Source organism: Neomonachus schauinslandi, chromosome 5 (genome assembly GCF_002201575.2).
Source record: "Neomonachus schauinslandi chromosome 5, ASM220157v2, whole genome shotgun sequence".
Taxonomy (NCBI): domain Eukaryota; kingdom Metazoa; phylum Chordata; class Mammalia; order Carnivora; family Phocidae; genus Neomonachus; species Neomonachus schauinslandi.
Window position 1 is genome coordinate 65,545,433 of NC_058407.1, and position 13,828 is coordinate 65,559,260.

The 13,828-nt window shown below is 42.1% G+C and overlaps 1 long non-coding RNA gene across 1 annotated transcript; it reads left to right on the top strand.

The window, feature by feature from the left end:
• The first annotated feature begins 475 nt into the window (after positions 1 to 475).
• Positions 476 to 13,103, top strand: LOC110593639. Its single transcript, XR_002481165.1, has 3 exons — positions 476 to 572; positions 12,493 to 12,536; positions 13,087 to 13,103. It is a non-coding gene; the product is annotated as an uncharacterized LOC110593639 (long non-coding RNA).
• Positions 13,104 to 13,828: the final 725 nt, after the last annotated feature.

The following is a 13,828-nucleotide window of genomic DNA, read 5'->3' on the forward strand; positions in this document are numbered from 1 at the left end:
CTGGCCATGTCCTTGCATGACCCCAACAGGGAGTGGTTCCTTATGTCTAATGCCTCCCTCCCCTACATTGCCTCACCTCTGTCCTTGTCTGTGAAGTCCTCCGCCCTTCCTTCTTCTTTCACCCTAAATCCTACCCAGACCAGATTCAGACATACTGAGACCACTGATGGCATTCAGGACTCATACCTCAAAATATGGCACCTTAGCCTATTGGGTATTTTAAGCCGAAGGAGTTTGAGAACATGGCAGAAGCAGGAAGGTCACTCTGACCTCCTCCCCATCTCAGCCTTCTTCTCTGAAACAGGTCATAAAGTCCTCATGTGAGAGGTGCCCTTGCTACACCCAATCCCTGGAGGAAAGGAGCATGCTTATCTCCAAAGACAAAGGGTTGCCAGGAAGAATCCTAACAAACAGGACTTGCTAGGTTTCCCCAGTTTGCTTCACTTACCAGATACTCTTTGCCCTGTCATATTCCCCCATGACTGTCCACTCTCCAACCAACGTGGCATAAAAGCACACAAGTCTAACTGCTCCTTCCGGTCTTTGTTTCCTTATGAAGTCTCCCGTGTCAGGTAAGACTTACACTAAATAAATTCGTGTGCATTTCTTCTGTTTATCTGTCTTTGTCAGTTTGGTTTTCAGACTCAGCCAGGGATCTTAAGAGGATCGAGAACAAGTTTTTCCTCCTTTACTCCAGATATAGCTTTCACTTCCCTGACTGTTAATGCCCTCATGCTCATCACTCCCACACTGTAGCTCTTCATTATTTGCTAATTGCTTTTTGTGGATTTGTTTGTTTTCTCCAGTTGTACTACAGATTTTAGCCTAAAGGGTTCTTTCCCATCATTCATGTCTCAACCTAAATGGCCCCCTGAGAGAGGACCTCCCAGCTCACCCTAACTAAAATACACCCAGCTCCAATCATCCTCTCCCTTTGCCTTGGTTTGTTCTCTTCATTCCTTGATCACTGTCTGAAATGATTTTAATTTTAAGGTTATTTTCTGTCCCCGTCGGCCACTCCAATATTAGTGCTAGGAAGACAAGTATTTCGTCTGTCTTGTTCATTCCTGTATCTCCAGGGCCTTGTCATGTTTATGTTTTTGACAGTCAATATGCATTTACTGCAAGCCCATGCATGAGGTATAGTAAGTGTCCTGTGTATACAGGGGGCAAGGGAGGGGTGTTGGAATAGAAACATAGGGGCGCTTGGGTGGCTCAGTTGGTTAAGCGTTTGCCTTCGGCTCAGGTCATGATCCCAGCGTCCTGGGATCGAGCCCCGCATCGAGCCCCGCATCAGGCTCCCTGCTCAGCGGGTAGCCTGCTTCTCCCTCTTCCTCTGCCTGTCTGTCTGCCTACTTGTGATCTTTCTCTCTCTCTCTGTCAAATAAATAAATAAAATCTTAAAAAAAAAAAAAAAGAAACATAGAATCGTTGCCTTCCTGTGGTTTACAATAGTGCATCGGCGCTTGAATGGTTTTGGATTAAGCAAATAGGTGTTAGCAGATGTTCATATATAAATACTGCTAATTGATGCCCTGATTGCCAGTCATTTAAAAAATCTAATGGTCCTAGTCGGACTATTTAAGTGGCTACATACAATTAGTAATTAAACTGCACTTTAGAAAAGGGAGTTTTGAAATTCAGAATTTTCATTGCTAATTTTCCTAAATTTATAAAATTTTAAATTATAAATCAGTGAGGATTCCGTGCAGGGTTAAATTCCTGCTTCAACTCTCCCCTGAAGAATTTTAGGCGATGTGGCCGGAATGGAAATAACAATAATCGTTGGGGAAGGGAAGGCTGTCAAATAAAAATTTCATTTGTTTGTTTAGGTCCTCACTTTCCTATTATTGTCTGGTGTGACTTTTTATAGTTGTTTATGATGAGGGAACTTTCATTTTCATCAGCTAGCCTTGACCTTTATACTGGTTCAGTTCAACTGTTATTTATCAGGTAAATGTGTACAGAGTTCACAGCCCCAAACCAGGCAGGAGCCAAGCCATAGATTGTCTAATGCTTCTAGAATAAGGGGTGACATCAGCCAGGTGCCTCTTTATATTTTAGCCAAATGATTTTTTTGGCCTTTGAATTATCTGCTCAATTACTTAGACTTTAATGGCATTCAGTATCTGTGTGTGGAAACTGGATGCAGGTATTTCTTTCTTTTTTTTTTTTTAAAGACTTTATTTATTCATTTATTTGAGAGAGTGAGAGAGAGAGAGAGCACATGAGAAGGGGGAAGGTCAGAGGGAGAAGCAGACTCCCCGCCGAGCAGGGAGCCCTATGCGGGACTCGATCCCGGGACTCCGGGATCATGACCTGAGCCGAAGGCAGTCGCTTAACCAACTGAGCCACCCAGGCGCCCCTGGATGCAGGTATTTCTGAGGTGTGAGAAATCTCACCTATCTGCTTTGGTTTAAATGGTTCTGGATTGCAAAGTGCTGGATAGGGCTGTTTATTTATACAAAACAATCAAATGGAACTCTCTATATGCATAGAAACAGATCTGGAAAGCTACCCAAATGCCCTCTGGGTAAGAAACAGGATTTGGGAAAGAGAGTCAAGACAGACTTTGGCTTTATCTGTACTGTTTGAATTTTTTTCTTTTTCTTTTTTAAGCTTTTATTTATTTATTTATTGGAGAGAGAAAGCCAGAGAGAGAGAGCCCAAGAAAGGGGAGCAGCAGAGGGAGAGGGAGAAGCAGGCTCCCGGACATGGGGCTTGATCCCAGGACCCTGGGATCACAACCTGAGCCGAAGGCAGCTGCTTAACTGACTGAGCCACCCAGGCGCCCCTGTTTGAATTTTTCACAGTGAGCGTACATTTGTACATTAGTCATATAATAAAATAATTTCTCCCAGATAATTAAACAAGAAAAAGAAATTAAAAAACATCCAAATTGGAAAGGAAGAGATAAAACTATCACTATTGCAGATGATACAGAGCTCTCTAAAGACCCCACCAAAAACTTGTTAGAACTAATAAATGAATTCAGTCAGGTTGCAGGATATAAAAGCAATATACAAAAATCTGTTGTATTTATATACAATAATAACTAGCAGAGAGATAATTTTTTTAAATCCCATTTACAAATGCACCCAAAAGAATAAAATACCTAGGAATAGACTTAAGAAAGTAAAAAACCTATACACTGAAAAGTATAAGACATTAATGAAAGAAACTGAAGACGACACAAATAAATGGAAAGATAGTCCATGCTCATGGATTGGAAGAATTAATATTGTTAAAACGTCTATACTACCCAAAGCCATCTGCAGATTCAGTATAATCCCTATCAAAATTCCAATGGCATTTTTCACAGAAATAGAACAAGCAATCCTAAAATTTGCACAGAGGGGCACCTGAGTGGCTCAGTCAGTTGAGTGTCTGCCTTCGGCTCAGGTCATGATCCCGGAGTCCCCAGATCCAGCCCCATATCGAGCTCCCTGCTCGGCGGGGAGTCTGCTTCTCCCTCTGCCCCTCACCCCCTCACCCCGCTCTCTCTTGCTCTCTCTTTCTCTCTTTCTCACTCTCTCTCTCTCTCAAATAAATAAATAAAATCTTTAAAAAAAATTTGCATGGAGCCACGAAAGACCCCAAATTGCCAAAGCAATCTTGAGAAAGAAGAACAAAATTGGAAAACTGGAGCTTTCATGTTTCCTGATTTCAAACTATATTACAAAACTATAATAAAATCAGTATGGGATTGGCCTTAAAACAGACACATAGACCAATGAACAGAACAGAGTCCAGAAATAAACCCGTGTGTATATGGTCAATTAATTTATGACAAAGAAGCCAAGAATATACAGTGGGGAAAGGCCAGTCTCTTCATTAGATAAATGGTGTTGGGAAGACTGAACAGCCACATGCAAAAGAATGAAACTAGACTACTATCTTACACCACACAGAAAAATTAACTCAAAACGTGTTAAAGACTTGAATGCCAGACACGAAACAATGAAACTCCTTGAAGAAAACATAGGAACAAAACTCTTTGACATCAGTGTTGGTGATGATTTTTTTGGATCTGACTCCAAAAGCAAGGGCAACAAAAGAAAAAAAAAAAAAATCAAACTACAAAGCTTCTGCACAGCAAAGGAAGCAACCAAGAAAATGAAAAGGCAGCCTACTGAATGCGAGCAAAAATTAACAGATCATCGATCTGATAAGTAGGTAATATCCCAAAGGCATAAAGAACTCGTACAACTCAGTAGTAGAAACCAAAACCAAAACCAAACCAAAAACAATCCGACTAAAAATAGGCATAGAATCTGAATAGACATTTTTCCAAAGAAGACAAAACAGATGGCCAACAGACACATGAAAAGATGCTCCACATCACTCATCATCAGGGAAAATCAAATCGAAACCAGAATGAGATATCACTTCACACCTGTCAGAATGGCCAGTATCAAAAAGACAAGAAATAAGTGTTGGCGAGGATGAGGAGAAAAGGGAACCCTGTGCACTGTTGGTGGGAAGGCAAACTGGTGCATCCACTATGGAAAACAGTATGGAGGTTCCTCAAATAATTAAAAATAAAATTACCGTATCATTCAGCAATTCCACATTTGGGTATTTATCCCAGGAAAACAAAAACACTAACTTGAAAAGATACATGCATACCCATGCTCACTGAAATATCATTTACAATAGACAAGATATGGAAATAGCTTAAGTGTCCATAGATGGAGGAATGGATAAAACAAGTTGCGGTATATACATACAATGGAATACTATTTGACCATTAAAAAAAAAAAAAATCTTGCCATTTGTGACAAAATGGATGGACCCTGAGGGCATTATGCCAAGTGAAATAAGTCAGACAGAAAAAGATACCATATGATCTCACTTATACATGGAATCTAAAAACAACAACAACAAAAATAAACCAAGCTCATAGATACAGAGAACAGATTAGTGGTTGCCGGTGGTAAGGGGTGGGTGTTGGGCAAACTGGGTTAAGAAGGTCAAAAGGCACAGACTTCCAGTTATAAAATAAATAAGTCAGGGGGATATAATGTACAGTCTGGTGACTATAGTTAATAATACTGTATTGCATATTCAAAAGTTGCTAAGAGAATAAAACTTAAACGTCCTCATTGCACAAGAGAAAAAAAAATTGTAACTATGTATGGTGATGGATTTTAACTAGACTTATTGTAGTGATCATTTTGTAATATATATAAATACCAAATCATGGTTTACACCTGACACAATGTTGTCAATTATTTAAAAAAAATAATAATTTCAAAAACTAAGTTTGAGAGAGACAAATACACAACGAATGTCATATTCTCAGATTCTATACCAAGGAAGTAAGAAAATCTCTGCTTCCAGTGAGATTGTACACATTTTCCTGAAATTCACAAGCAGAAGAAAGAAAAGAAGTGTTCCCGGAGGTCTCTGGTGATGCCTCTGTGAGAAGCCGCTGTTCCCAGCGGATGTCTTTTTGATGATTCCTGGTCTGCAAGCTCATTTCCCAAGAACTTTCAATTCCCAGCTGATGTCTTTTCATCTCTTCCTAGTGCCGGCTCTGGTCCCCCACCCCCTGCTCAGCTACCATCTTGTGTCCCTGCATTTCGGGATCTCCCCTTTCCAATGCTGACCTGCTATTGATGGGAAATCAGTTTTGACTCTTGTCAGTCACTGCCAACATTTCAGTCATCCTGCCCGCAAGTGCCTCAGCATTCCTGAAGGAGCGAGGTGTTCCTGAGCTCTCCTGGGGTGACTCCACCCAGCTGGGTCCCTAACACAGGGGCGATCCAAATTGATAGGCTGGTAAGAGCCCTGGAGATATTCTGACAGGAAAAGCCTTTCCAAACAAGGTGAAACTGGCTCTAATAACTCTCAGGAGTTGGAATTGAGAACCTTGGAGAGAACGGGGCAGTTTGCAGTGAGAGTTTGTATAGAATCTGCAACAGAAAGAGCTTTGAAGTAAAAAGGGGGCCAAGAGGAGCCATGAGCATGTTGCAGTGGAGAGGAAGCAGAATCAATGGGCCCACAGATACTGTAAGAAAGGATGGTGAGTACAAGGTGGGGAAACCAGTTGACAGTGAAAGAGAAACAGAGAAGCTCAGAGAAGCAAACCTGCAGAGAATGCATTGGTCTCGTTCATGGTAGAGGCCTCCCAGAAGACCCTGGAACTCCACCGCCTGAGTTCCCACAATGGTCTTGGCCTCCACACGACTTTCTCCTCCCAGTCTCCTTGAGCCTAATTCTGATATGCTTCCTACGCTTCCTGAAACCCAATTCTCCTGCTTAGCCTGGGTTCCCTGGGACTTGGCCACGTGGCTGAGATCACTGTTTCCTCATTTCTAAAAAAACACATGCAGCACATGCTTCATTACCTGCATCTTAGTCTTAAAATCGAGAGAGCCTACCTCAAATGATCAGCTTGCCATGCAGGTGTCCCCTTACTACAGAAGGTGGGATGGACACAGCTGGGCAGGATGGAAAAGGCCTGGTCTTCCAAGCACATTGGCCTGAGCCGAAGTCCACAATCTACCAAAGGTGAGTTGTGAGACTTTGGGCAAGTTACTTAACTGCTTCTGAGACCCGTCCTTTCTACCTTGAAATGCCGATGGCTCTGGACTGCTATGAGACCGAAGCACGGCTCATGCAAGCAGCTGGTAGGGTGCCTGCCAAGAGTTCACACTTGATACAAGTCCGTACCCTTCCTTCTTCTCTCTGGTTGCTTCTTATCTTACACAGTAAAGGCCAGCCCACCCCCCACCCCCCACCCCCCCTTCAGTAGTGGCAGCTATGGTTAAAGTCGTCTGCTTCCTGTCTCCCTGGGTTCTACTGTTTAACTGTTTTGTGCTTACACACTTAAAGAGTGATAGTCAATCTGGTCAAAGCTGTAAACATGGATTTGGGGTGAGTTTGGGCCCGTTTCTTTGCTATCTACCGAGAGTTCATTAGAAGAAAATGGTAAGAAGCCCCATGATGGGGCAGTCAAGTGCAGGCCAGTGGGGGATGAGGGGGCTGCTACCTTTTGCATACCTATACCCAGTCTGCCATCAACAAATATTTATTGAGCTGCTTTTATGTGCAAGGGTACTGTCAAGATAGAAGGTACCACGACATTGAAAGGGATGAAATTGCTGTACAGAAAGATTGAATCACAGCAAGTCTATTTTGAGTTCACATATTTAGGAATCACAGATGTATGCTGGATGTTTGAACAATGTAATAAACACCATAAGGGTGGTGCCTAACTCTCTTTACGAGATCTTAACTAGGACCAACTAAGATGTAATATAAAAGTGTCCCTTGCGTAGAGCCAAAGTGTCTGGCTCCTACGGAGGGCTCATCAAGCATTTATGAATGAGTAACTCTAGATGCTGCAGGGATCAGCAAACATCTATAAATCTGGCTGAGCTAAAATGGGTATTACTGTGTAGAAAGATACATGGTAATATTGTGATTATGGTGGTACCAAATTACCCTAAAATCATAAATTCGAGAAGCATCCGAACACATAGTCTTCCTCAGAAACTAATCTGCCTCTTCTTCCTGCTTGGACCTCTTTCTCCTGCAAGCCTACAGATTGTCATTTATGGAAAGGGATACATACAGTTCTTTCTGAAACTGTTTGCTCCAAATTCTAATAATCTCAGAGAAGTGGCTTTCTGTGCCCTGCTGACCTCCTTCTCTTAAAACGAAAGAAAGTAAAACAACAACAACAACAACAAAAACCCCATAGGCCAAAAAACCGAGCATCCCCAATAATCAAATTAGTCAATGTAAAATATGGATATCCCACAAGCACAGTCAATTATTTTTTAAGCATAAAAGACAAATGCAAGCTTAATTATTCTGCCAACTTAAAAATCTGCTTTGAAAAAATACAAACCACAGCATCAACAATTCTCTGAGGACCATGAAATGAATCTTTAATGAAAAATCCAATGGGAAAACTTGAGAGATAATTCACTCTTCCTACCACAAAACAAATGTTCCTCCAAATTATATATCTCAAGTCAGTATAAATCTCAGCTTGAGGAAAGAGCAAAAATCTCATCAGCAAGGAGATCACTACAATTGTCAGTGAAGTAATGAAAAGTTAGACAAGGGCGCGATCTAGAACCTAAATTATATTTACCTTCTCTGGAAGCACTTGTCATTTGTCATATAATATACACATCCATTCTATGCCTTTGTCTAAAAGTTAGGCAGAATCTGTTTAAGTCAGCAGAAATGTTAACTTAAAAAATGAAATGACTGACTTTTCATATTGAAGCCCTTTAGATGAGAAGTTCTGCTGCAAGGAACAACCCACAATAGCTTGCCTAGGTGGCCTCAAATGCCAGTACTCGAGGGGAGAAAACACCTCATCAAGAAAAGGTCAGATTAAACCAGGAGAATAGGATGTGGCATCTAATTACCATCTCCCAACTCGACACTTAGTTGTTAGGTAAGTACCATCCGACAAGATAATGGATGGAAAAGAACATTTTGAAGGGAAGAATCCAAATGACCAGAATTGTTCAAAAAAGAGAGTGACTAGGATATCGTTTTCGGGATCCATACCATGAATCCAGTATCATTACGATGCTGCATTCAGTGGAATCCAGTTATATCTCATGATTAAATGATGCGGGATGACGGGGCGCCTGGGTGGCTCAGTCGTTAAGCGTCTGCCTTCGGCTCAGGTCATGATCCCGGGGTCCTGGGATCGAGCCCCACATCAGGCTCCCTGCTCCGCGGGAAGCCTGCTTCTCCCTCTCCCACTCCTCCTGCTTGTGTTCCCTCTCTTGCTGGTCTCTCTCTGTCAAATAAATAAATAAATAAAATCTTTAAAAAAAAAATTTAAATGATGCGGGATGGGCACTAAGACACACCATTTCCTCCTACTTCACTTCATTTTATTTTTAAGACATTTTCCCATCATCATCATCATCATTATCATCATCAAATATTTAACAAATTATTGTGTGCCTCACAAGAAGAGGGGCTAGAATGTCTACCAGCTAGCATAGTAAGACTCTTCCCTGCTACTTCAGCTCCTGTTGTTCTTTCTTTTCTTGGCGAAAAGACCCTTTCCGGGATTCCCTTTGGCAATCCATCCTGTACTGTCTTGGGTGTGTGGCATGCTTCGTGTGACTTTTTCCTGCCTAAGGCAATGCTGGGTCTTACACTTGCCACCTGTTCAACTCTTCCCTGGTTAGCGTTGAGCACTGGCTTTCAAAAGATACTGATGGAAGTGAAATCAATCAAACCCCTCAAATACACAGGTCTTCTGCCATTTTCTGTGTCTCAGGAATGAGAATGCCATCTTACCCATCAAGAATTCATATAATGACCTTTACAGATTTTTCATGCCAGTCATCCTGAGTTTTTCCCTGAAGTGCCTTTGTTTTCTTAGAATTTTTCTGTTTTGTGTTCCTTGGAGTAACCTTAAATAGCTTAGCTGTGTGTGTGTGTGTGCGTGTGTGTGCACCTGTTTACTCTGCTCTCTCTATGGCTCCCACCTCCTTTCTCCTTGAAGTCCAACAGAGAGTCTCTATACAGAAAGAATCACTGTGTGTGGACAGATACACTGCCTGGCACAATGAAGAGCTCTGTGAAAAGGCAGCTTTTATTCTTATTCAGTGAGATTAATCTGATTACTTATAATGCTATCATTTGTAAGAATAGCACGTCAAGGATACAGTCAGAATGAGATAAGTAAAACTTATGGGGTTTTAGAGCGGCAAAGTATATTCACAATACTCCTGATTATCATCTCCAGAAAACTGAAGTTCAGAAAGCAGCTCTTTGCCTCCAAATTGCTGTATTTTACCTCATATTGGACCATAGAGAACATGTCCTTTCCTCCTTAGAGAGTTCTCAGTGAGCCAGCCCTCTTGTTTATCTCTCTCTGTCTAGATGTGCTTTACTCATAACTAATTGTTTCAATGACTTGTAAATTTATTCATTCAATACCTGCTCCCAAACCCTGCTACTCATTCCAGAAAGGATTTAAGTTAGATTGTCCTCATTCGTGGGGAAAAACAAAGGGGCAGTCTTGTTCCTCAGCATTTCTTCACAGAGCCCTTTGTCCCCTAGCAGGGCTTCTGCTCCTTGTCTCTCTCAGCCAAGAAGCAAGCCCTGCTCTTTGGAGACCTGCTCCATCTTTCTCTTCTAGAGCAGCTGTGAAGTACCTGCCCATCCCCCCCCCCCCCCCCCCCTAGTGCTTCCCTCTGAAGATACATAGTTTCTAAATGTCTCCTTTGAGCTCAAAATCCACATGCAAAAAACATCTGATAAAGAAAAAGATACTTCAGGCAACTTCTCAGGAGCCTTCCCCTGAAATATGGTCCTCCAGGTTAAAATGAATCCAAATCTTGCCAAGATGTATCATGGGCTCCACCCACCCGAGTGTGTTCACAGAAACTGAAACTGATAAATAGAAATTTACCCAGACATTTTCCACATATGCTTGTTCATTTCATGCCTGGTAACTCTAGAATGACTGCTCTTACAGAAACATGAGGTGTTTTTCCCTTTGCCCCCTCCCATCCCTGCAGTGAGTCTAAATTCCTCCACCCCAAAATCAAACATGTTTTTATGTCTTCCTGTCCACTTAGGAAAACGCCTCTAGTTTTCCTGGGGATGTTTTTTCCAATTGGAAGAATTTGTAGACAGAAAATAGCTCAGTTGATAAACGTGATCATCTTTCACTTCAAAATGGACATACTCTTTCCCATATGTTGGGAATTATGGAGAGATTCTTTATCATCCCATTATACTCAGCTGTTGTTTACTTTTTGTGAATCGAATGTTGACAATTATAGTTCGAGCAGTTTTTTTTTAGCAGCATATGCTGAACAAGATAAAATATTTAGAACAACTTACTTTGGACTTAGTAATTATGCTCCATTCTTTCAGCCCATTTATGACTAAATTAGAACATTTAGTAATGTTTGGTGACAACTCCCACACTTTGTAAGCACCAAGGGGAAAAAATATAATTTATTTAATTGGTTTTCATTTGGAAGGGAAATAATCCCATTTCAAGCATCTCAGTGTTAGAAAAGACGCTATATTCTCCATGAAAATACACAGATGCTCATACATTTGGGAAATTAACATATATCTTCCTCGAGGAAACTTATGAAGTCCATTTCATTACATTACAACCGTTCCTTGCCCCCACATATTTTTGTAGGATCACTACCTGCCCCCTGCTATTCACCTCACATATTCTTTATAGAAGCCGTGAACTTTAGACAAGAGAGGAAGCTATTAAATTATTGTTGGTTTTTGTGCCACAGACTAAATGGCATCCTACATTCAATAAGCACATAAGGAATGCCCACTCTATTACGCCAGGCCTGTGCTGGGCACTGGGATTCTGAGATGAGTGAAATGTGGTCCCTTCTTCAAATATCTTATGAATTAAAGGTAGAGACAAAGAGAAAATTGCACAATTACAGCTCTGTAGAGCAGAGGAGACACAGAGGGACACCTTAATCAGCCAAAACGGGAAGAGGGTTGGCAGCAGGGCAGCGGAGAAATATTTGAGTAAGGGAGAGAGCACTACATGAAGCCCCCACTCAAAAGCCCCGAGGCAGGAGAATGCACCCCTGAGTGGGTGATAGCTATTGGGTTGGTGCTGAGCTGGCGGGAAAGGGGATTCAGACTGAAGAGTTAGGTGCAGAGCAGGTGGGGCCGGGCTTTGCACTTGAACTTTACTCTGAAGATGTAAGGGCGTGGGGAGCCCATGAAGGATTCTGCATTTTTCCTGGTGTCAGAGGTGGAAGGAAGCTAGATAGAGGGCAATCTACGCTCTAGGAACCTGAACCAGACTGTGGCAAAGGGGTGCAGAGGTGAGGACAGACCTGAGTGAGTTTTCAGGGTGGATCAGATAGTTTTAAATGTGGAAAGTCTTGTTTGTAAGAAAGCCTAGGCAGAAAAACTGGAGAAGAGACAAAACTGCTTCATCCCTTTCCCAAGCAACCCTGCTGTGCTGCAAGGGAGGGTCATCTTTGAATGTAATGATGGGTGATTATCCAGGACTGCCCACACCAGGTGCTAAGCAGGGATCAGAATATGCCACCCCAAAATGGGCTACTTTGGCTTTAGGTTACTTTGAATTGAAGGCAACTGAGAATCGACAGGAAGAGTTCTCTGCCCTCCACTTGTCTAAACGTGGAGTATAAGTTTTCCTTTATGAAGTTTCCCTCCTTCTCTGCCCCTAGACCAGGGAGGCAGGAATGACTCTAATCTCTGGAAATGGAGAGTCAACACTGAGATGAGTCTGCATAAACAGACCTTGCCAAAATAACCCTCATCTTCCATCAGTTCTCCCATGTATTTCTTAGCTACTTTCCCATCGTTTATCACTGCTTGAAACCCAAACCTCCTTTCCTTAGTTAAAATGGTATGTCAGCCTCTGAGACTAACCGCTTCTTGGAGCTTCACTCCTTTCTGTGGCCTCCCATGCATGTATATAGTAATAAAGCGGTGTGCCTTTTCTCTTGTTAATCTATCTTTTGTTAGTTTAATTTGCAGGCCCCCAAAGACGAAACAGAAGAGTGTAGAGGGTAAGTTTTTCCTCCCTGACAACATACATCATCTCACTGAATCCTCATCCCTCTTAGTGGGGAAGGGACTGCTATTATCCCATTACACTGACTCAGCCAAGAGATGTTAAGGAGTTGGTCCAAGGTCAAGTAGCTAATAGGTAGCAGATCTGGGATTTGGACCCCTGGGCATATCTACCCAGCTTGATCATCTAACAACTATGCTGTTATCCCAGCATGATGGAAAGACAGCCTAACAGAGCCTGCAGGGACAGATTAGGGTGCCAGGAAATCCATAGTCTAATCCTGATCCTGCCACTACCAACAATAAAGGTAACCATGGAAATACTTGTGTTGTCCTCTGTAGTTCAGATAATAAAATAATAATAATAATAATCTATTGCATGAGATGCAATATGACTTCGAGTAAATCATTGTAATGGGCTGAATTATGTCCCTCCCCAAACTTCATATGTTGAAGTCTTAACCCCTACACCTCAGAATGTGACCTTATTTGGACATAGGAGGTATTAGGGTGAGCCTTAATCCAATCTGAGTCATGTCCCCATAGGAAGAGGACATCAGGACATGGATTTACAGAGGGAAGAACCTGTGAAGACAGAGGGAAAAGACAGCCATCCACACAACAAAGGCCTCAGAAGAACAAAGGCCCCAGAAGAAACTAACGCTGGCCAGAAAAAAAAAAAAGTCTTGATCTCAGACTTCTAGTCTCCAGAATTGTGAGAAAGTAAATTTCTGTTGTTTAAGCCACCCAGGATGTGGTACTTGGTTATGGCAGCCCTAGCAAGCAAATGCAATCAGAGAATCTAGCTGTGTGTTATCAACACACAGTTTTCAAATTCCTATTATGTCCCAGGCACTATTCTAATCTTTTTCATCCACCTTGAAATAGCAGTGATTACCACCCTCCAAAGGTGAGCCCGTGAGCTAAACCACAGATATCTAAATTCTATGGTTCCAAGAAAACAAAACAGAAAGAGGTCCTTTCAGTTCTGTTAGATCCAAAGCAAACACCCCTGTAGGCCAGGTGGGGGCTGCAGGGGCTGTATTTTGACTTGGGCATTAACCAGGGTAACCAAGTGGTCAATTGCTCTAAACTGAAGGAGGAAAGGAAAGCAGCAGGGCTCCTGCTGACTACCTTCTTTTGAGCAGGTGAAAACTCCCTCTTCAGCTGGGTAATTGGATTGCCTCGACTGCACTGTGATGTCCAGGTTGGTCACATGAATACCCTTCACCCAATCTCAAAGCCCTGAGTGGCCACCGAGAGAGCCCCAAGGAGCACCATCTTTGAT